Here is a 20,085-nt window from a genome sequence, read left to right as displayed (position 1 = left end):
AAATACTATATTATAGGACTTCAGCATGTGGCTTCTGACATTTTCACCTCTAGTTTTGAAGCCGTGTATTTTTTTTTTTTTAACATTTATTTATTTTGAGAGAGACAGAGCATGAGCAGGAGAGGGGCAGAGAGAGAGGGAGATAGAATGCTAGCAGGCTTTGCATGGTCAGCATACACAGCCCGACGTGGGGCTCGAACTCATGAAACCATGAGATCATGACCTGAGCCAAAATCAAGTGTCAGATGCCTAACCGACTGAGCCACCCAGGTGTCCCTGAAGCTGTGTATATTTTAACAGATTGATGTGTTATTTCTATTGGTGATTCACTAGTATGAACAGTTTGAATGCTCTTTTAGTTACACAAATTATATAAGAATAGGATCTCTTCTAGAAAGCATTTAGCATTCCTGCACCAATTACTGTCCCAGAGGTAACTGCTGTTTTCATTTTAATGTTACCATTTCAGACTTTTTCTCTACTTACACAAACGTACATGTGTATGTTAACACAAAAGGCAGATCTTTATTGCATATGAAATTTTAGTTTTAATAAAGTGTACATTTGGAAATTTCCCTGACTTTTGTAATTTTTTTAATTTTTTAAGTTTATTTGAGAAAGAGAGCACAAGCAGGGGAGGGGCAGAGAAGAGAGACAATCCCACAAGCCTCCCCACCATCAGCACAGAACCCAACGTGGGGCTCAAATTCATGAGCTGAGATCATGACTTGAGCTGAGATCAAGAATCGGACACTTAACCAACTGTGCCACCCAGGTGCCCCTGCATTTTTAATTAAAGCTGTGTTGGACATGTTTACATTTTTAACTTGGTTAGAGAGATTTTTCTTTTTGTAGAATGGGAAATATTAGAACTGCTTTCAAAACTACAAATTGCTTTAAACTCCCAATAATTTAAATTTCATTATAGTAGGCTTCATTATACTTGGAGTTTGAACCTCAAGATTTTTATCTGTCATATGCTATAATGGAGGATAATCAAAAACATTTGTGAAACTTCCTTAATCCCCAGTGCAGATTTTTTCTCTTCTTCCTGTTAACAATTCATCTCACATCTCAATTCTCTCCCCGGATTTTTTTCAGCTTTTCGTTCATATAAAGAATATGAAATTTTAAAAAGTCATCTTTCTTATTCTGTAAAAAAAACTTATATTGGCTCTTAGGAACCCAAAATTGGACACTAAAAACACCTCAAAACAATTGATTTTTGCATTTCTTAGGCCTGTGACAAAATATTTATGTAGAGGACTCCCAAGAAATACCATATATGATTCAAAACCTGAAAAAGCTGTTAACAATAACCAATATCCCTCATGAACACAAGAATAAAAGTCCTTCAAACATTAGCAGATTGAACCTAGCAATGTATTGATAATACATCTTGACCAAATAGGTTTTATTCCAGGAGGGCAAGGTCTATTTAACATTAGAAAGTCAATCAATATGATTTACCTGTGAACAGAGGAAAATATCCTATCAATGATTATAGAAAATGCACTGGACAAAATTCAACATCCTCTCACAATACAAACCCTAGGAGTTAAATTCCTCAGTCTTACAAAGAGCATCTGCAAAAGAATATCTACACTTAACATCATACTTCATGGTGAAATACTAAGCAAACCAAGGATGTCTGCTCTCACCATTTCTGTTCAACACTGTTCTGTAAGAGCCAATCAGTCAAGAAAAAGTCATAAAGAATGGAACACAGGAGCTTAGAATAGTCATTCACAAATGATATGGCTGTTTACACAGAAAATCTTACTCCGCAAGAAAAAGAGAACCAGCCAGAACTAAGTGAATTTAGCAAGATCTTAGAAAAATCAAAGCCTGGGGCATGCTGGTGATCTGATTAGAAACTTAAAGTTTAAAAACAGTAACATTCTAGTAGCAAAAAAAACATCAAATACCTAGGAACAAATTTATAGATCTATGAGACCTTGGCACTAAAGAGCAAAACTTTGCTGAGATGAAAACTTGGACTTGAGAGACATCACGTTCGTGAATTGGAAAACAGTTTTCGGTTAAGGGGTCTATTCTCCATAAATTGATTTATACTTCGCAATCCCTATCAAAATTCCATTAGACTTAAAAAAAAGACTGGTTTGTTAATATATTAAAAATTATGTAGAAGTGCAAAGACCTTACAAGAGCCAAACAACCTTAATTTGGAAGACATGCTTATCTGCTGTCAAAATTTAAAGGAGGCATCTGGCTGGCTCAGTGGAAAGAGCTATGACTCCTGAACTCGCGGGTGTGAGTTCGAGCCCCACACTGGGTGTAGAGATTACTAAAATAAACTAACAAAAAACTTACATGAAGTTTAAGTAATCAAGACTGTGGTATTAGAATCAGTCAAGAGTCCAGAAACAGATGTACACAAATTTTGACCAAGATGGCAAGTTAATTCAGTGGGAAAAGGAAAGTATAACAATATTGGTGAAACAAATGTATGAAATAAAAAGCCTTGACTCTTATTCTCTACTCGGACACACACACACACACACAAAATCATGGATTTAAACGTAGAACCCAAAAAGTATGTAGGAAAAAAAAATATCTGAGATTTCTTGGACACAAAGTACTAAACGAAGAAAAAAAAAAAAAAAGGACAAGTTGGACTTAATCAAAATTCAAAATTTACACATCTTAGGTCCTCTGGGAAGTACAGATTAAAACCACCATGATACACCATTTCACATGCCCTAGCATGGGGAAAAAAAAAAAAAAAAAACATCCACAAATGCCAAGAATGTGAAGCCCCTGGAACACTCCTATGTTGCTGGAAGTATAAAATGGAACAACCTCTTTGGAGAACTATTCATCAGTTTCTTAGTAAAGTTAAACATTCATTTGCCATACGATTCAGCAAAACCATTCCTGAGCATTTATGCAAGAAAAAATATGTCGGGGCGCCCAGGTAGCTCGGTTGAGCATCCGACTTTGGCTTAGGTCGTGATCACACAGTTTGTGGGTTTGAGCCCTGCGTCAGGCACTGTGCTGACCTCTCAGCCTGGAGCCTACTTCGGATTCTGTGTCTCCCTCCCTCTCTGCCTTTACCCTGCTCCCCCTCTGTCTCTCTCTCCCTCTCTCTCTCCCTCTCTCAAAATGTATATGTTCACAAAAACATGAGTATACATAACTGTTGATAAGAGCCTTATTAATAGCCCAAAACAGAAGGTATAACTGGTGTATTCATAAAATGGAAAACTACTCAGCATTAGAAATGGGCTAATGCATATAACTTAATCTCAAAAACATCATTAAATGAAAGAAGTTAGAAAAGAATACATACTTTATGATTCAACGTAAGAACAGACCTAAAATGATGGAGGAATGAAAATAGACGAGGAATCTGGTAGTGATGAAAATACTCTATAACATGATTTGCACGATGGGTACAGGAGTGTATTCAAAGTTAATTTGTTGAATGGAAAACCTAAGATCTGTGTGTTTTATTGAATGTTATAGTGGTGCATCAATTTTTTAAAATACTTTATAGATCAGACAAGTGTCTGGAATAGTGAACTATCTCACACACTGTTACCCATGGGCTGAGTACCGTTGAATACCATACTAATTGTTCTTCGTGATACATTCTAAAGTCATTAGATGTTAACCGAGGAAAACTGGTAGGGATATCCAGAGATACTTTTGTTTTTAACATGCCTAGTCCATTAGACCAGTGTTGGATTTGTTTATTATTATAATTGAGAGAGACGGAGTTAGAGTGAGTGGGGGAGGGGCAGAGAGAGGGGAGAGAGAGAGTCCCAATCTGCACTGTCAGCGCAAAGCCCAAACTCACAAACCAGGAGATTATGACCTGAGTCAAAATCAAGAGTCAGACGTTTAACCGACTGAGCCACCCAGGCGCCACTAGACCAGTGGTTTTCAACCCCTTTTCCACCCAAATGAACCTAAACCTAACACATTTCCGTCAAGAATAGTACCTTAGAATCACTGCCCTGAAGGATTTCACATAAGGGATTCAGTGTGATCTGCTAACCAGAAATGCCCCCAGGAAAATTCTGTAAGAGAATCAAGGACTAATTTTTGTTGACAATATTCTCTTAGTCAAGTCGCGTGTAGTCCAGAGAAATGTGAATTAATGTCAATAAAGATTTGACATTTAATAAAAAGCCTGTAAAAAGAGGATTCAGGTTGAGGATTCAATTGAGTATTTTCATGTAGATGGTTTCAAGACAGAATTAAGTATCTATAGCCCCAACAGTTCCCAAACTGAGCTGAGACGCCCTGGGCACTGTCGTAACCCACAGGACATTGTGGGACATTTTAAATTCTCAAGGGAGACAGCAGTACTCAACACCACTCACAAACCACTGGAGCTTCTAGCTCAAGGCTGTTCAGTGTCAACGTTACATCATGTTACAGTACTTTAGAAGACAACACGTATTTGTGAAGCTGGGTTTCCAGAGGCCGCTGTTAAAAGCAAATGGAGACCAGCCTTGAAAATTCCCTAGGCAGGCAAAACCAGTTTAGTCCTACAAGCAAAGCTTAATTTAGCTTATTTTGCCAGACTGATGACCTGGGTCATTTCTTGTTTACACCTCTAAAAATCATAAATAAAACTTAAACTGTTTCCCAAGGTTGGTGTGAGGTAACCACTGACCAATTCACTACCATTTAAGAAAATTCTAATATAACCAATGAATTTAGAATAAACTGTCACTGCTTTCTCACCATATAAACTGCTCACACCAACATACAACTGAGGGGCATCCAGCTGCTCAGTCAGAATGTGAGACTCTTGATTTCGGGGTCATGAGTTCGAGCCCCACATTGAGTACAGAGATTACTGAAATGAATAAAACTTAAAGACACACACACACCTGAGCTTTATTCCACGTTTTGGTTTAAGTGCTCCCAGTTTACAAACTATTTTTAATTACTACTTTGGTGATTCACTGGTTTTACTTGTTATTTCTGAACTTCTGACACTGTGATAAAAGCAAGTACCTCATGAAATTCCATGTGGAACAGAAAATGAGTAGTGATGTCCAATTTGATTCCAAGGCTTGATAAGTTGCTTAGGGGCAGATACACAAAACCCAATTAGTAATTATAATTTAAGGATGCAATATTTTAAATGTGTATTATTTTTAAATATTTAGACCTAACTGGTTAATAAATGGTGCTAAGCATGGGGCACCTGGGTGGCTCAGTCGGTTAAAGCATCAGACTTCAACTCAGGTCATGATCTCACGGTTTGTGAGTTCGAGCCCCGCATTGGGCTCTGTGCTGACAGCTCAGAGCCTGGAGCTTGCTTCAGATTCTGGGTCTTCCTCTCTCTCTGCCCATCCCCTGCTCACACTCTGTCTTTAATAATGATTAAAATTTTTTAAATAAAGTAATAAATGGTGCTAAGCATTTCTTGCGGTCTAGGGGGCCCCATTAAAAATTCCTTAAAAAACAGGGGCACCTGCAGGGTATAAAATCAATGCACAGAAATCGATTGCATTTATATACACCAATAATTAAGCAGCCGAAAGAGAAATGAAGAAATTGATCCCATTTACAACTGCACCAAAAACCATAAAATACCTTGGAATAAGCCTAACCAAAGAGGTGAAATTTCTACATGCTGAAAACTATAGAAAGTTTATGAAAAAAATTGAAGACACAAAAAAATGGAAAAATACTCCATGCTCATGGATTGGAAGAATATTGTTAAAAATGCAATAGCATTTCTACCGAAAGCAATCTATGTATTCAATGCAATACCTATCAAAATAACACCAACATTCTTCACAGAGCTAGAACAAACAACCCTAAAATTTGTATGGAACCAGAAAAGACCCCAAATAGCCAAAGCAATCTTGAAAAAGAAAACCAAAGCAGGAGGCATCACAATCCCAGACTTCAAGCTGTACTACAAAGCTGTAATTATCAAGACAGTATGACACTGGCACAAGAACAGACATTCAGATCAATGGAACAGAATAGAGAGCCCAGAAATGGACCCACAAACACATGGCCAACTAACCTTTGACACAGCAGGAAAGAATATCCAATGGAATAAAGACAGTCTCTTCAGCAAGTGGTGCTGGGAAAACTGGACGGTGACATGCAGAAGAATGAACCTGGACCACTTTCTTACACCATACACAAAAATAAACTCAAAATGGATGAAAGACCTAAATGTAAGACAGGCCATCAAAACCCTCGAGGAGAAAGCAGGCAAAAACCTCTTTGAGGGGCGGCTGGGTGGCTCAGTCAGTTAAGCGTCCGACTTCAGCTCAGGTCATGATCTCGTGGTCCATGAGTTCGAGCCCCATGTCGGGCTCTGGGCTGATGGCTCAGAGCCTGGAGCCTGCTTCCAATTCTGTGTCTCCCATTCTCTCTGCCCCTCCCCCACTCATGCTCTGTCTCTCTCTGTCTCAAAAATAAATAAACGTTAAAAAAAATTTAAAAAAAAAACCTCTTTGATGTTGGCCACAGAAACTTCTTACTCAACACATCTCTGGAGGCAAGGGAAACAAAAGCAAAAATGAACTACTGGGACCTCATCAAAATAAAAAGCTTCTGCACAACAAAGGAAACAACCAGCAAACCTAAAAGACAAGTAACAGAATGGGAGAAGATATTTGCAAATGACATATCAGATAGAGGGTTAGTATCCAAAATCTGTAAAGAACTTATCATACTCAACACACACAAAAATAATCCAGAGAACAAGGGCAAAAGGCATGAATAGACACTTTCCCAAAGAAGATATCCAGGTGGCTAACAGACACATGAAAAAATGCTCAACATCACTCATCATCAAGGAAATACAAATCAAAACCACAATGAGATGGCCCCTCACCCCTGTCAGAATGGCTAGCATTAACAACTCAGGCAACAACATGTTGGAGAGGATACGGAGAGAGAGGAACTCTTTTGCACTGCTGGTGGGAATGCAAACTGGTGCAGACACTCTGGAAAACAGTATGGAGGTTCCTCAAAAAACTAAAAATAGAACTACCCTACAACCCAGCAATTGCACTGCTAGGTATTTACCCAAGGGATACAGGTGTGCTGTTTCAGAAGGGCATGTGCACCCCAAAGTTTATAGCAGTGCTATCGACAATAGCCAAAGTATGGAAAGAGCCCAAATGTCCATCGACAGATGAGTGGATAAAGATGTGGTATATACATACAATGGAGTGTTACTCGGCAATCAAAAAGAATGAAATCTTGCCATTTGCAACTACGTGGATGGAACTAGAGGATATTATGCTAAGCGAAATTAGAGAAAGACAAATATGACTTCACCCATATGTGGAATTTAAGATACAAAACAGATGAGCATAAGGGAAAGGAAGCAAAAATAATATAAAAACAGCGAGGGGACAAAACATAAAAGACTCTTAAATATAGAGAACAAACTGAGGGTAGCTGGAGTTGTGGGTGGGGGGCATGGGCTAAATGGGCAAGGGGCCCATCCCACTTGTTGGGATGATCACTGGGTGCTATATGTAGGGGATGAATCACTGGATTCTACTCCTGAAATCATTGTTGCACTATAAGCTCACTTGCATGTAAATTAAAAACAAAAACAAAAACAAATGAACAAAACAGGAGCACCTGGGTGGTTCAGTTGGTTAAGCATCTGACTTTCAGTTTTGGCTCAGGTCATGATCTCACAGGTTCATGACTTCAGGTCTCAAGTCAGGTTCCATGCTGTCAGCGAGGAGTATGCTTGGGATTCTCTCTCTTTTCCCCCAACCCCTTCTCTCTCTCTCAAAATAAGTAAACTTTAAAAAAAAAAAGATTAAAAATGTCTTAAAAACTAAATGTTCTATAAAGTGAGAAAGAACCACTGATAGCTTTTTCACTGAAAAACACAGAATGTTCCTAGACACATTTGGACTTATTTTTGTATAAGATTTTATTTTTAAGTAATCTCTACACCCAATGTGGGGCACAAACTTACAACACCAAGGACAAGAGTTGCACGCTCTATCCACTTAGTCAGCCAGGTGCCCCATTTGGATTTCTTAAAGCTAGAGAGGGAAAAACATAGGGAAACGATTTCCCTATTGTGCTCAAATTTTTAGGAACACCTCTAGGATTTTTAAATCATAAACGACTATTATAGACCATTAAATTTCATAAATTTCTGCCTGGTAGGGTGGCCAGCCTTCCCAGTCTGCCAGGACTAAGGTGTTTTTAAGATGCAGGGCTTCTGGTGCTAAAATCGGAGAAGTCCCCTGCAAACCAGGACAATTTGGTCACTCTACTGCCTTCACTGAAAACGCCCCAAGCATTTTAGTTAGAGGCCTAATTTAAAGCAAAATGACCTGCCTTGAATTTCACCTCCATTCTGCTGTTTCTATAGGAGGCAAAATGTTAAATGCAGTGATTCTCAGAACCAGTTGTACATTAGAATCACACAGGAGCTTTTTAAAACACTAAAATCCATCACTGTCCTTGGTATTTTGATAAAGTCTGGAGACTTTTTACATTTTTTTAAAAAAGCTTTTATTTTTAAGTAATCTCTACACCCAACATGGGGCTCAAACTCACAACCCCAATATCAAGGGTTGCAGGGACCACTAATTAAGCAGCCCAGGCACCCCTGGAGACTTTTTTAAAAACCGATTTTAAAAGAATTCTCAGGGGGCGCCTGGGTGGCTCAGTCAGTTAAGCATCCGACTCTTGGTTTCAGCTCAGGTCCTAATATTGCGGTTTGTGGGTTCCCGCCCCACATCAGGCTCTGTGCTGACTGTACAGAGCCTGCTTGGGATTCTGTCTCCCTCTCTCTCTGCCCCTCTCCTGCTCGCGTGCTCTCTCTAAAATAAACATTTATAAAGATAGATAGATAGATAGATAGATCGATAGTTAGTTCTGGGGTGGGGCTCTGTCAGTTGAGCGTCTGACTCTTGATTTTGGCTCAGGTCATGATCTCACTGTTCATGGGTTCGAGCCCCATGTCAGGCTCTGCCCTGACAGCACAAAGCCTGCTTGGGATTTCTCGCTCTCTCCCTCTGTCTGCTCCTCCCCACCCCCTCTTTCTCAAAATGAATAAATAAACTTTAAAAAGAAAACCAAAGAGATCTGACTCAGGCATTTGTGAGGTTCAACATTAGCCCCACCAGCCACCATCTGTGCCACTTCAGAACAGCTGCTTACCTCTCTAAAGCGATCTCATTTGTAAAATGGAGTAGAAGCACCTGTCTCATAAGGTTTGATGAACAATAAGAGACATGAGATGCCTTGCACAGTGTCTGGAACAGAGGAGCCCTTCTAATGGGTTAAAGACTAGCTTATCCCTGAAAACTGAAAAGTTAAATATATCATTCTTTTTCTAATAGGAAAAACCTAACAGTTTGAATGCTGTGCATTATACAAAAGGCTCAGGGAGTTATTTCTTTTAAACCATTAATTGCCCTACTGCAACGCTAAATGGAGGTTTAAACACAACACACTCTTGAGCAACATGATGGAATGTGCAGATTCAAGGTCTTGTCCTCCCACAGAAACATTGAAAGACAAGCAGGAATGGTCACAACCAACTTTTGCAGAACTGTGGGAAGCAGTCATGTTTATATTAACCAAGCGAACACAGGATCAAATAAAAGGCAACTTATAAAAAGGCAGGAAGTCACCAAGATACCAACATAGGTTGTTCCAGACTTCGCGCCTCCTCACGAGAATTGACAAGTATGCATGGACACCACTGAAAAAACCTGGAACACAGAAGTGAGGCTGAAGCACCCTACACACACACACCACAGGGACCAAGACAGACTGCATTAAAAAAGAGAAGCATCTACACGCTCTCCACGTTGCCCCTCTTTAGGCTGAGGCAGCACCACAACAAGAGGCCTTCCCTGAGCCTGTGGTTCCCCCAGGGGGAAAAGAGAACACAGGATGGACGTCCGGCATCCCCCCCGCACATCTGGTCACTTACTGGGACTCCCACCCAGTCTTACCTCCAGGAAAAGCCTGGTCAGGACACTGGACACTGTGCTCGAGCAGAGAGAGCAGCAGGGCAGAGTTGACCATCCTCCGAGCAAAGCCAGTGGCACCATTCAGCGGGAGAACCTGGGGGGCAAGTCAGCTTTGGTCAAGACCACAAACAGCCTACTCATCCAGACTTCAAGCTAGGCCCCCTGCTCCACCCAGGGTGGAGAAGAAAAGTTTGTAACACTGCCGAGTGTAGCTCCTGGTCCCTCCTAACCGGGAAGCCTGACTACAAACACCTAAGAGGATGCTAAGAGCAGGCTTTCCTGCTTTTTCTGGGCGGGAAGCTACATCATAGGCCCAATCACTGCTGAGTAGTTCTTGGCCCCATCTGAGTGGGAAAACTAACCAGGAACAGCTGGGAGGCTGCTTGGAGCTCACTCTCCTGCTCTATTTAGGTAGGGAAGCTAGTTGACAGCCCTTCCCACTGCTGAGGGTGGCTCCTGAATCCCGCTGGCCCAGAAAGCTTGGCTGGAACACCAGGAAAGCTCCATGAGCCTAGTAACACTTAAGTGGAGACTCTAGCAGGGTCAGCTGGCTCCATCGGGCCGGAGACTTCAGTGCACAGTCTTGTCCCATGTACATCCCCAAACAAGTTGCGGTGCAGGACCTGGGACCTGTTCTGCTGCCCTGCTAGCACAGGGGGGCTAATTCATAATCCTACCTGCTGCTGAATATAGCACCTCATCCTGCCTAGTAAGCCTGACCAGAGAACCCAGGCAACCACAGAGCCCAATCTACAGCCTTGCTTGATCAGGGAAATAAGCCAGCAGTCCTATCCAATGTTCTCAGCCAGCAGCATCCCACGCCCACCTCAGAGCTCCAGCAGTGGCCTCACCCCAAAATAGCAAGTCCCGCCTGCCCAAGGATGCTACCAGCTGACAAGTCTAAACATTCAAACTGAGAAGATGGTGAAGAGCTTTCCCTGCCAAAGCAATCCTAAAAAGTCTAGAAGAGAGACTGCTTACTCAAATGTGTGGATACCAACATAAGCAGTCAAGGGTTTGCAAAAAAAAAAAACAGATAAACATGACACCATAAGGAAACTAGTAAAATGCTAACAACTGACCCTAAAGAAATGGAGATCTGTGCACTGTCAGAAAAAGAATAATCCTCTTAAAGAAATTTAGTGAACTGCAAGAACACACACACACACACACACACACACGACTAAAGGAAGTTAGGAAAACGATGCATAAACACAATGAGAAGTCCAACAAAGAAAGAAAAGCCAAACAAACAGGAATCCTAGGGTTGAAAAATACAATGACTGAAGAATTCAATAGACAGCTTCAATAGCAGACTCAACCACACGAAAGAAAGAATCAGTGACCTTGAAGATGGGACATTTGAAATTATCCAGAGGGGAAAAAGAAAAAAGAATGAAAAAGAGTGAAGAAAGTCTATGGAGCTTATGGGACACCATCAAAAGAAACAATATCATTATGGGAATTCCAGAAAGAAAAAGGGATAGAAAGTTCAGTTGACCCTTCAAAAATGCAGGGGTTAAGGGTGCCAACCCCTACACACTTGCAAATCTACATAAAACTTTTGACTCCCCCAAAACTTAACTAGTAGCCTATGACTTAACTAATAGCCTATGAGTGTTGGAAGCATTACTGATAACACAATTAACACATATTCTGCATATGGATTTAATATATAATACATACTGTAATCTTACAGTTAAGCTAGAGAAGATAAAATATTAAGAGTATCACAAGGAAGAGAAAATATATTTACAGTACCATAGTGTCGAAAAAAAACCCCACGCGCAAGTGAACCCACACAGTTCAAACCTGTGTTGCTCAAGATCAATTGTATATTTAAAGCAATAATCCTTGAAAATTTCCAAAACCTTGAGAGAAAAATGAACATCCAGATCTATGAAGACCAAAAGATCCCAAATAGGTTGAATTTGAATAGACCTACACTGAGACACATTATAAATTGTCAAAAGACCATTTATGGCAAGTCAACAGCTAACATATTCAATGGTTAAAGGTTCAAAGCTTTCCCTCTACTAAGATCAGGAACAAGACAAATGCACCCCCTCTCAACAGCTCCTATTCAACGTAGTACTGGAAATCCTAGCCAGAGCAATCAGGCAAGAGGAAGAAACAAAGGCATCAGATTGGAAAGGAGGTAAAATTGACTTTACTCGCACATGACATGATTTTATATGTACAAACTCCTAACAATTCTACCAAAAAACGTTTAGATCTAACCAAAGAATTCTGTGAAGTTCCAGGAAACAAAATTAACCTACAAAAATCAGTAGTGTTTCTATAAACTAACAGTGATTCTTGGAAAATCAGTGAAGTAAACAATCCCATTTACAATAGCATCAAAAATAATATAAATACTTAATAAATTTAAACAGGAAGTGAAAACTCTATACACTGAAAACTATACAATGCTGATGAAAGGAATCAAAGAAGACACAAATAAAGGGAACTGTATCTCATGTTCATGTATTGGAGGGATTAATATTGTTAAAATGCCCATACTACCCCAAACCATCTATAGATTACATGCAATTCCCATTAAGATTCCAATGGCATTTTTTACAGAAAAGAAAAAAAAAATCCTGAATTTACATGGAAAACAAATAGCCCAAGCAATCCTGAGAAAGAACAAAGTAGAGGCATCAAACTTGCTGATTTCAAGCTATATTTTAAAGCTATAGCAATCAAAACAGTATGGTCCTGGCTTAAAAACAGACATACAGACCAGTGGAATAGAATTGAGAACCCAGAAATAAACCCATGCCTACACAAGCAACTCATACATGACAAAACAGACAATACTCAATATAGTCTTTCAATAGATGGTGGTGGAAAATTTGCATATTCACATCCAAAAGAATGAAACTAGACCCCTGTCTTTCACCATTCACAAAAATTAACTCAAAATGAATTAAAGACTTAAATAAAAGACTGGAAACCATAAAACTCCTAGAAGAAAACATAGGAAAAGAGATTCTTCACATAGGTCTTGGCAATGATTTTTTGGATATGCCACCCACCTACATAAAGCTCAAGGAACAAAGTAAAAATGATTGGGACTACATGAAATTAAAAAAGCTTTTTGCACAGCAAAAGGAAAGACAACCTGCAGAATGGGAAAACACACACAGGAATCTTATTCAGCCATAAAAAAGGAATTCCTGCCATTTGTGACGATACGGATGGAACTTTTCCCATGTTTTTTTGTTGTTGTTGTTTGTTTTGTTTTATATATGATTATTAATAAACTTTTTGTGGTAATTATTTCACAATGCATGAAAGTCATATCATTAAACTTACACAGTGCTATAGGTCGACTATATTTCAATAAAACTGGAAAAAATAATAAACATAATGATAGGAAATCTTTGTGACATTTTTATTTGCCCTTTTGATGTGGCAGCAGTCTTGAAAATGGCAGCGGTAGTTTCTGTGTTGGACCTTGGTCCCCATTGCTGGAAGGAACAGAACAGACCACTGACAAATTATGGTTTATATCTACACTAGCCTATCCATGAGTGGAAGGACTGAAGCGGAGCACTCATCTCTGCTCTCACCTTAAACTCGGTCCAGAAAGCAACAGGTATTGCTCAAATACGGGTGTAAGGCAAACCAACAATCCACAAAGGCCTGGGTGAAAAGATATCATTGAGATACACAACAGATCACCTAAACACTGGGAGAAAAAGCTTGGTGGGGAGGGGAAACGGGGGGGAGTTCCTTTGGGAAATTAAGATACTCAAAAGCATATATTCAAAAGAAATTTAGAAAGCCACACGTACGCCAAGGGCAAGAAGCACGGTAAGAAAAGATCCGAGAGGATCCCAAGTTTTCCACTCGGGCTGTTAGGCTTAGTGCGAGCCTGGGTAAGTGTTGAGGGAGTAACCCAGAAGAGACAATTGGCAAAGACTGGGAGAGGTATTTGTTTTAGCTCCTGGCTTTCAAGGAAATACTATCTAAGTACAGGTTAAGAAACAGACTCAGTGATCACACACAATAAGGAATCAAATCTCTGCAAAAATAGCTTGGAAACATCAGTAAACAAATGGACTGCAGTCCCATAATCGTAATAAAGGAAACTCTGGGGAAGGAGGGGAAATCTGATATCCAGAATCATACCATAATATTTAAATGTCCAGTTTTCAACAAAAAAAGTCAAAAGACATTCAAAGACACTGGAAAGTATGGCCACTCAAAGGAACAAAATAATAGAAAACATCCCTGGAGAACCACAGACATTGGAATTAATAGACAAAGCCTTCAAAGCAACTGTCTTAAATATACTCAAAGAACTAAAGGGAACCAGGGACAAGGAATTAAAGAAAATCAGAAAAGGGATAGGTGAACAAAATGAGAATATCCATAAATACACAGAAATTATCACAAGGAACCAAAAAATTCTGAAGCTAGAAAGTAAAATAATTGAAATTAAAAGTTCACTAGTAGAGTTTAACAGCTAATTGTACCAAAATGGAAAATAGAATCAGCAAACTTGAAAACAGGACAAATACAGTGACCAAGTCTGAGGACTAGAAAGAAAATAGAAAGAAGAAAAGTGAATAGAGCCTGAGGAACTGGAGGGACACCAGCAAACAGACCAGCATATTATCAATGTCCCAGAAGAAAGAAGCAGAAGGAATATTTGAAGAAATCATGGCCAAATACATCCAAAATTTGAGCAAAGACATGAATTTGCAAACCCAGAATCTCTGTGAACTCCAAGTGGGATAAATGTAGAGGCCCACACCAAGACAGTAGAATGAAACTGTCGAAAAACAAAGGCAGGGAGAATCTTGAGAGCAGCAAAAAAGAAACGTTCTTCCTCAAGATCAAAAGATCCTCAATAAAAGTAACAGCCAATTCTCAGCAGAAACCATAGAGGCCAGAATGCTATGGGGTGACTATTTAAAGTGCTCAAATAATAATACCGCCAACCAATAATTCTTTATCTGGCAAAACCATCCTTCAAAAATAAGGGAGAAATGAAGATGTTCCCAGATAAACAAAACCCGAGGGAGTTCCTTGCAATCAGAGCTGCTCTACAGGAAATGCTAAAGGAGTACTGTGGGCAGAAAAAAAAGAACATCAGACAGTAACCTGAATCTGTATGATGAAATAAAGATCTCCAGTAAAGGTAAGTACAGACAAATGCATACAAAACAATTATAAACCCGTTATGGAGCACGCACTCTATAAAATCTGTGACATCAATAATATAAAGGCAGAACAGAACTTTGTAGTAGAGATTTTGTATGCTATGGAAGTTATGTTAGTATCAGTTCAAACTAGATTATTATAAATTTTGGATGTTAAATGTAATCTTCATGGTAACCACAAAGGAAACATTTAACAAATATACCTGTAAAGGAATGGAGAAGACAATCAGTTCACTACAAAAAAATCAACAACACAGAAGAAAGCAGTAATGGAGAAAACGAGAAGCAAAAGGGGTATAAAATATAAAGAAAACAAATAACAAAATAGTAAGTCCATTCTTTTTACTAATTGACTTAAATGTAAATGTATTAAACTCTCCAAACAAAAGACAGAGATTCTCAAACAGATAAAAAAAAAACCCAAAACACAAGATCTAGCTCTATGCTGTCTATAAGAAACTCACTTTAGTGCCAGACACAAAAGATATGTGTGTGTGTGTATGTATGTATGTATGTATGTATATATATATATATAATTTTTTTTTTTTTAAAGTAAAGTCTACCCCCAACATGGGGCTTGAACTCACACCTTGAGATTAATAGTCCCATGCTCTACTGGGGAGCCAGCCAAGCTCCCCGAAAAAGATACTCTCTGTAAACAGTAATCAAGAGAGCAGAGGTGGCTGTAGTAATATCAGGCAAAATAGACTATAAGCAAAAAACTGTTACAAGAAACAAAGTATATTACATATTGATAAGTCAATTCATCCAAAAGATAGAATAACTTATGTAGTGAACAATATGCCCCCAAAATACATGAAGCAAACACTGACAGAATTAAAGGGAAAACTAGAGAGTTCTATAATAATTGTTGGAAAATTCAGCATTCTGCTGTCAAAATGGATAAAACACTTACCAGGTCAATAAGAAAACAGAAGACTTGGACATTATAAATTAACTAGACCTAACAGATGTTTACAAAACACTCCACCCAGCAACACAATCTAGTTTTCTCAACTGCACGTGGAACACTCTGCAGGACAGACCACGTTAAGCTACAAAACAACTTTCCATAAATTTTAAAATGATACTTTGAAATCATACAAAGTATCCTCTCTGACAAAAGGGAAAGTGGAAAATTCATAAATAGGTGGGAATTAAACAGCCCCAATGCAAATCCAGAAAAGGGGTTAAAGAAATGGAAAGGAATATTTAAATATATATGTACTAGCAATTACATTCCAGGGTATAAACCTGGAATATGTTTAAAAAGAATATAAAAATAGCAACTCAAAGAGATACTTGCATGTCAGTCTTCATTGCAGCATTATTCACAATAACCAAAAGGTGAAAATAACCCGTGTGCATCAAGAAATGAATGGATAAACAAAATATAGTGATTATACAGTAGAATATTACTTAGCCATAAAAAGAAATGAAATTCTGATGTTATAACATGGATGAATCTTGAAAACATATTCGCGAAATAAGCCAAACGCAAAGTACAAATATTTTGTGATTCTGCTTAAAAGAAGTATCTAGAATAGGTAAATTAATAAAGAGTAAAAAATAAATAAGGAGTAGAATGGGATTTACCAGGAGCTTGGAAGAGAGGGGATAGGAATAGAGAGTTACTTAATGAGTTTGTTTGTGGTAAGGAAAAAGTTCTAGTGGTGATGGCCACACAGCATTGTGAATGTAATTAATGCCACCCAAATCATACACTTAAAAATGGTTAAAGGGCAAATTTTGCTATATATTATCTTACAATACAAATTTTTATCCTATACACATTAATATATTAAGATTTACTTTGTTTCTGGAGGAAAACTCACAAGAATTTTAAAGATAATTTTAGAGTGAAAACAGTATTCATTGTGTTATGAACACATGTACTTACGAGCTGATCATATTTCCCCAGCTTTAGATCTTGAAATGTATCATTCATCTGCTCCTCTGCCAAGGTTGAATGAAGTATGTTTACCAAGGTAAAAAATGAACAGGCTTTAATGATTATCTTTTGACAAGTTAAAGGGAAAAAAAGTATCGGGCACCTCGGTGTAGCTGTCTGTCAAGCATGACTCTTGATTTCAGCTTCAGGTCACAATCTCATAGTCATGAGACTGAGCCCAGCATCATGGAGCCTGCTTGAGATTCTTGATTCTCTTTCTCTCTCTCTCCTTCTGCCCCTCCCCCACTCATTCTCTCTCTCTCTCTCTCTCTCTCTCCCAAAAAAAAAAAAAAAGAGAAGAAAAATATCAGACTCTTGTTAAAATTTTTGAGCTTTCTCAGCAAGTAATACATATAAGTGGTAAATTCCACTGCTTCCTAAGTGTAATCAGAATGTTGTGTAACAACTATTAGTAAAAAAGATGAAGGATGCACTGAATGTTGAGAACCCCAAGGTTAATATCTAAAAATTTATTTTGGAGAAGAAATCTATTATTGAAAAAATGGCTACATAGGCTAATTTGTCAGATGAATTATTCAAATTACCATTAAAATACACCATAGGGAAAAAACAAATCCACAAGGACAGAGAAAACAGGACAAGAGGCAAGCAGTACAAACCACTGAAAGCCTATGAATGAGACACAAAACCAGAGGAGAGAACAGGACAAAAAACAATCAGAACACAATTCTGACAAAGCAAACGGGTGGATTAGCAGACTCAAGAAAGGCAAATCAAGCCAGCAGTGGAGAAAGGTGAGAATCAACCTAATTTGCCCTCATAATTGTCCAGTCAGCAGATTCAATACCCCGGCAGCTGGGGGTTAAGGACAGTGGCTAATAGAAGAACCTAATGAGAAGTATTTGGAGGTTATATGCCTAATATCCCTTCCTCTATTCCTCACCATTGCTTGTCTAGCCCTTCCCCACGACAGTAAAAGGCCAGAAGTTTATTCTCTAGACATCTGAAAGACGGTTTTTCTGGACTTCCGGTACTGAGCGTAGCAAGCCAGTAGCATGTTGGTGGGGAGGGGAAAGTTGGACAAGCTAGCACATACACATATAGTGACTGAAACCCCATGCTTCTTCCCCCATCAGGTTCTCACAACACCAGCAGACAGATCCTTGCCATCCAGGAGGGAGACTGGAAGCCTCTACTCTGGAGAATGTGACCAATCCAAGACATTCACATACGTGGAGGACAGAACTCCCAAAACAAGTCCACCCCAATAACCCTAAAAACAACCCTTCTCACAAGTCCAAGGCTCCTAATCAGCTTTTTAGTCCACTATTTGACCAGAAATAGACAGCCAAGGATTGTCAGATGTCCTGGAAAAGCCTAAAACAGGAAAAGAAAAAAAAAAGTGTGTGTACACACACACACACACACACAAAGAAGAAATTTGAAGAAAACAGATCCTACAGAAAAACAACTTCATAAAAAAACCCCAACAAAACAACAACACACAAACACTATCATGAATGTACTGAATGGTAACAGAAGACATCCATAGGCAAAAATATAAAATAAGAACAAAGCACCATGTAAGAAAAGGAGCATCCAGAAATCAAAAAGGGATCTTCAGATTTAAAATTATGAGGGCAAAGAAGAGTTAGAAGACTGAATTAAAGAGAGATGAGGTTGGGGAAGGGGGGAAAGAGATCCAGTCCTGGAGAACCAACATCAAATTAACTTCTCCCAAAAGAGAAAAGCAGAGGAGAGGAAATCATCAATGAACAAGAAGTTTCCCAGAAACAAAAGACACAAGTTATCATACTGAGAGGGTTCATCAAATACCGGACATAATGGATACAGACCCACACGAAAGCACATCACTGTGACATTTCATTACCTTGAGGAGCAAGATCGTCTACAAGCTTTCAGGTCACAAAGAACAGAAATCGAAATAGTTCCAGTTCTCAACGCAACTGGAAACAAGACAGTGTAGCAATATCTTCAAAATTCAGAAGGAAAACTACTTCACACCTAGAATTCTATAAAATTAACAATCAAATAGGACAGACATGCAAGGACTCCAAAGATTTACCTCCATACCTACTTCCTCTGAAAGCTACCAAAAGATGTGCTCCACCAAAATAAACTAGTAACCAATAAAATAAAAAACAAAACATCCAGAAAAAAATCAGCACAGAAGTCAATGCAAATCCCAAATTAGCCAGGCACCAGAGGGTAGATCTGAGCAGCATAATTCAAAACAGGTTGAGGGTTGCCCTCAATACCATATGCCATTATATGCCAGATTTCCATTCCACTCTCAGCTACATGGATCAGCAAGGATACACACATTGTCCTACAGAAGCATAGTTCTGACCTATCCTGTGAGCTGGAGCTTGATTCTTCATGAGCTGAAAACCAGAAAATATAGAAGTCTACTCCCTCCAACCCCATTTCTGCCAGACATCAATTGTCAGATGCCCTGTGGTGAGCCTTCTTGTTAAGCAGGACTCACTCATGACCTTGGCCACAAACTACCTCAAAGTGACTTTTGCAAACAATCAGAGAAAATGCAGCCAGACTATGAGCAAAAGACTGTTACCTTCTCCATGAAGCCTTCATGTAATAATGATAATTTTGTCCTTTTTTTATCTGCCAACAGGTTTTCCAAAACTAGCTATATTGTTTTAGAATGTATATGTATACAATAAAATCAAACGAGACACAAGGGAATGATTAACACAAAGTCAGGATAGTGCTTGTATCTGGGAGGGGAGAAGGATGCAATTGCAGACACATAAGAAGCTTCTCAAACCCTAGTAAATGTTCTATTTCTTAACCTTCCTGGATCTTACTACATGTTTCACCTCTTAACCCTGAGGTGGCTACATCAATACTCACTCTATTATTACTCTTTATATCATACACTTTTTATAATTTATTCCACAAACTGAAAGAAATCCCATCACTTCCGTGTTCAGATTCCAGGCTCAATGAAAAGAATTTTGGTAATGATTTGACTCTGAAG

This window comes from Felis catus, chromosome A3, assembly GCF_018350175.1.
Source record: "Felis catus isolate Fca126 chromosome A3, F.catus_Fca126_mat1.0, whole genome shotgun sequence".
In the NCBI taxonomy this organism is placed as follows: domain Eukaryota; kingdom Metazoa; phylum Chordata; class Mammalia; order Carnivora; family Felidae; genus Felis; species Felis catus.
This window is presented reverse-complemented; position numbering follows the sequence as displayed.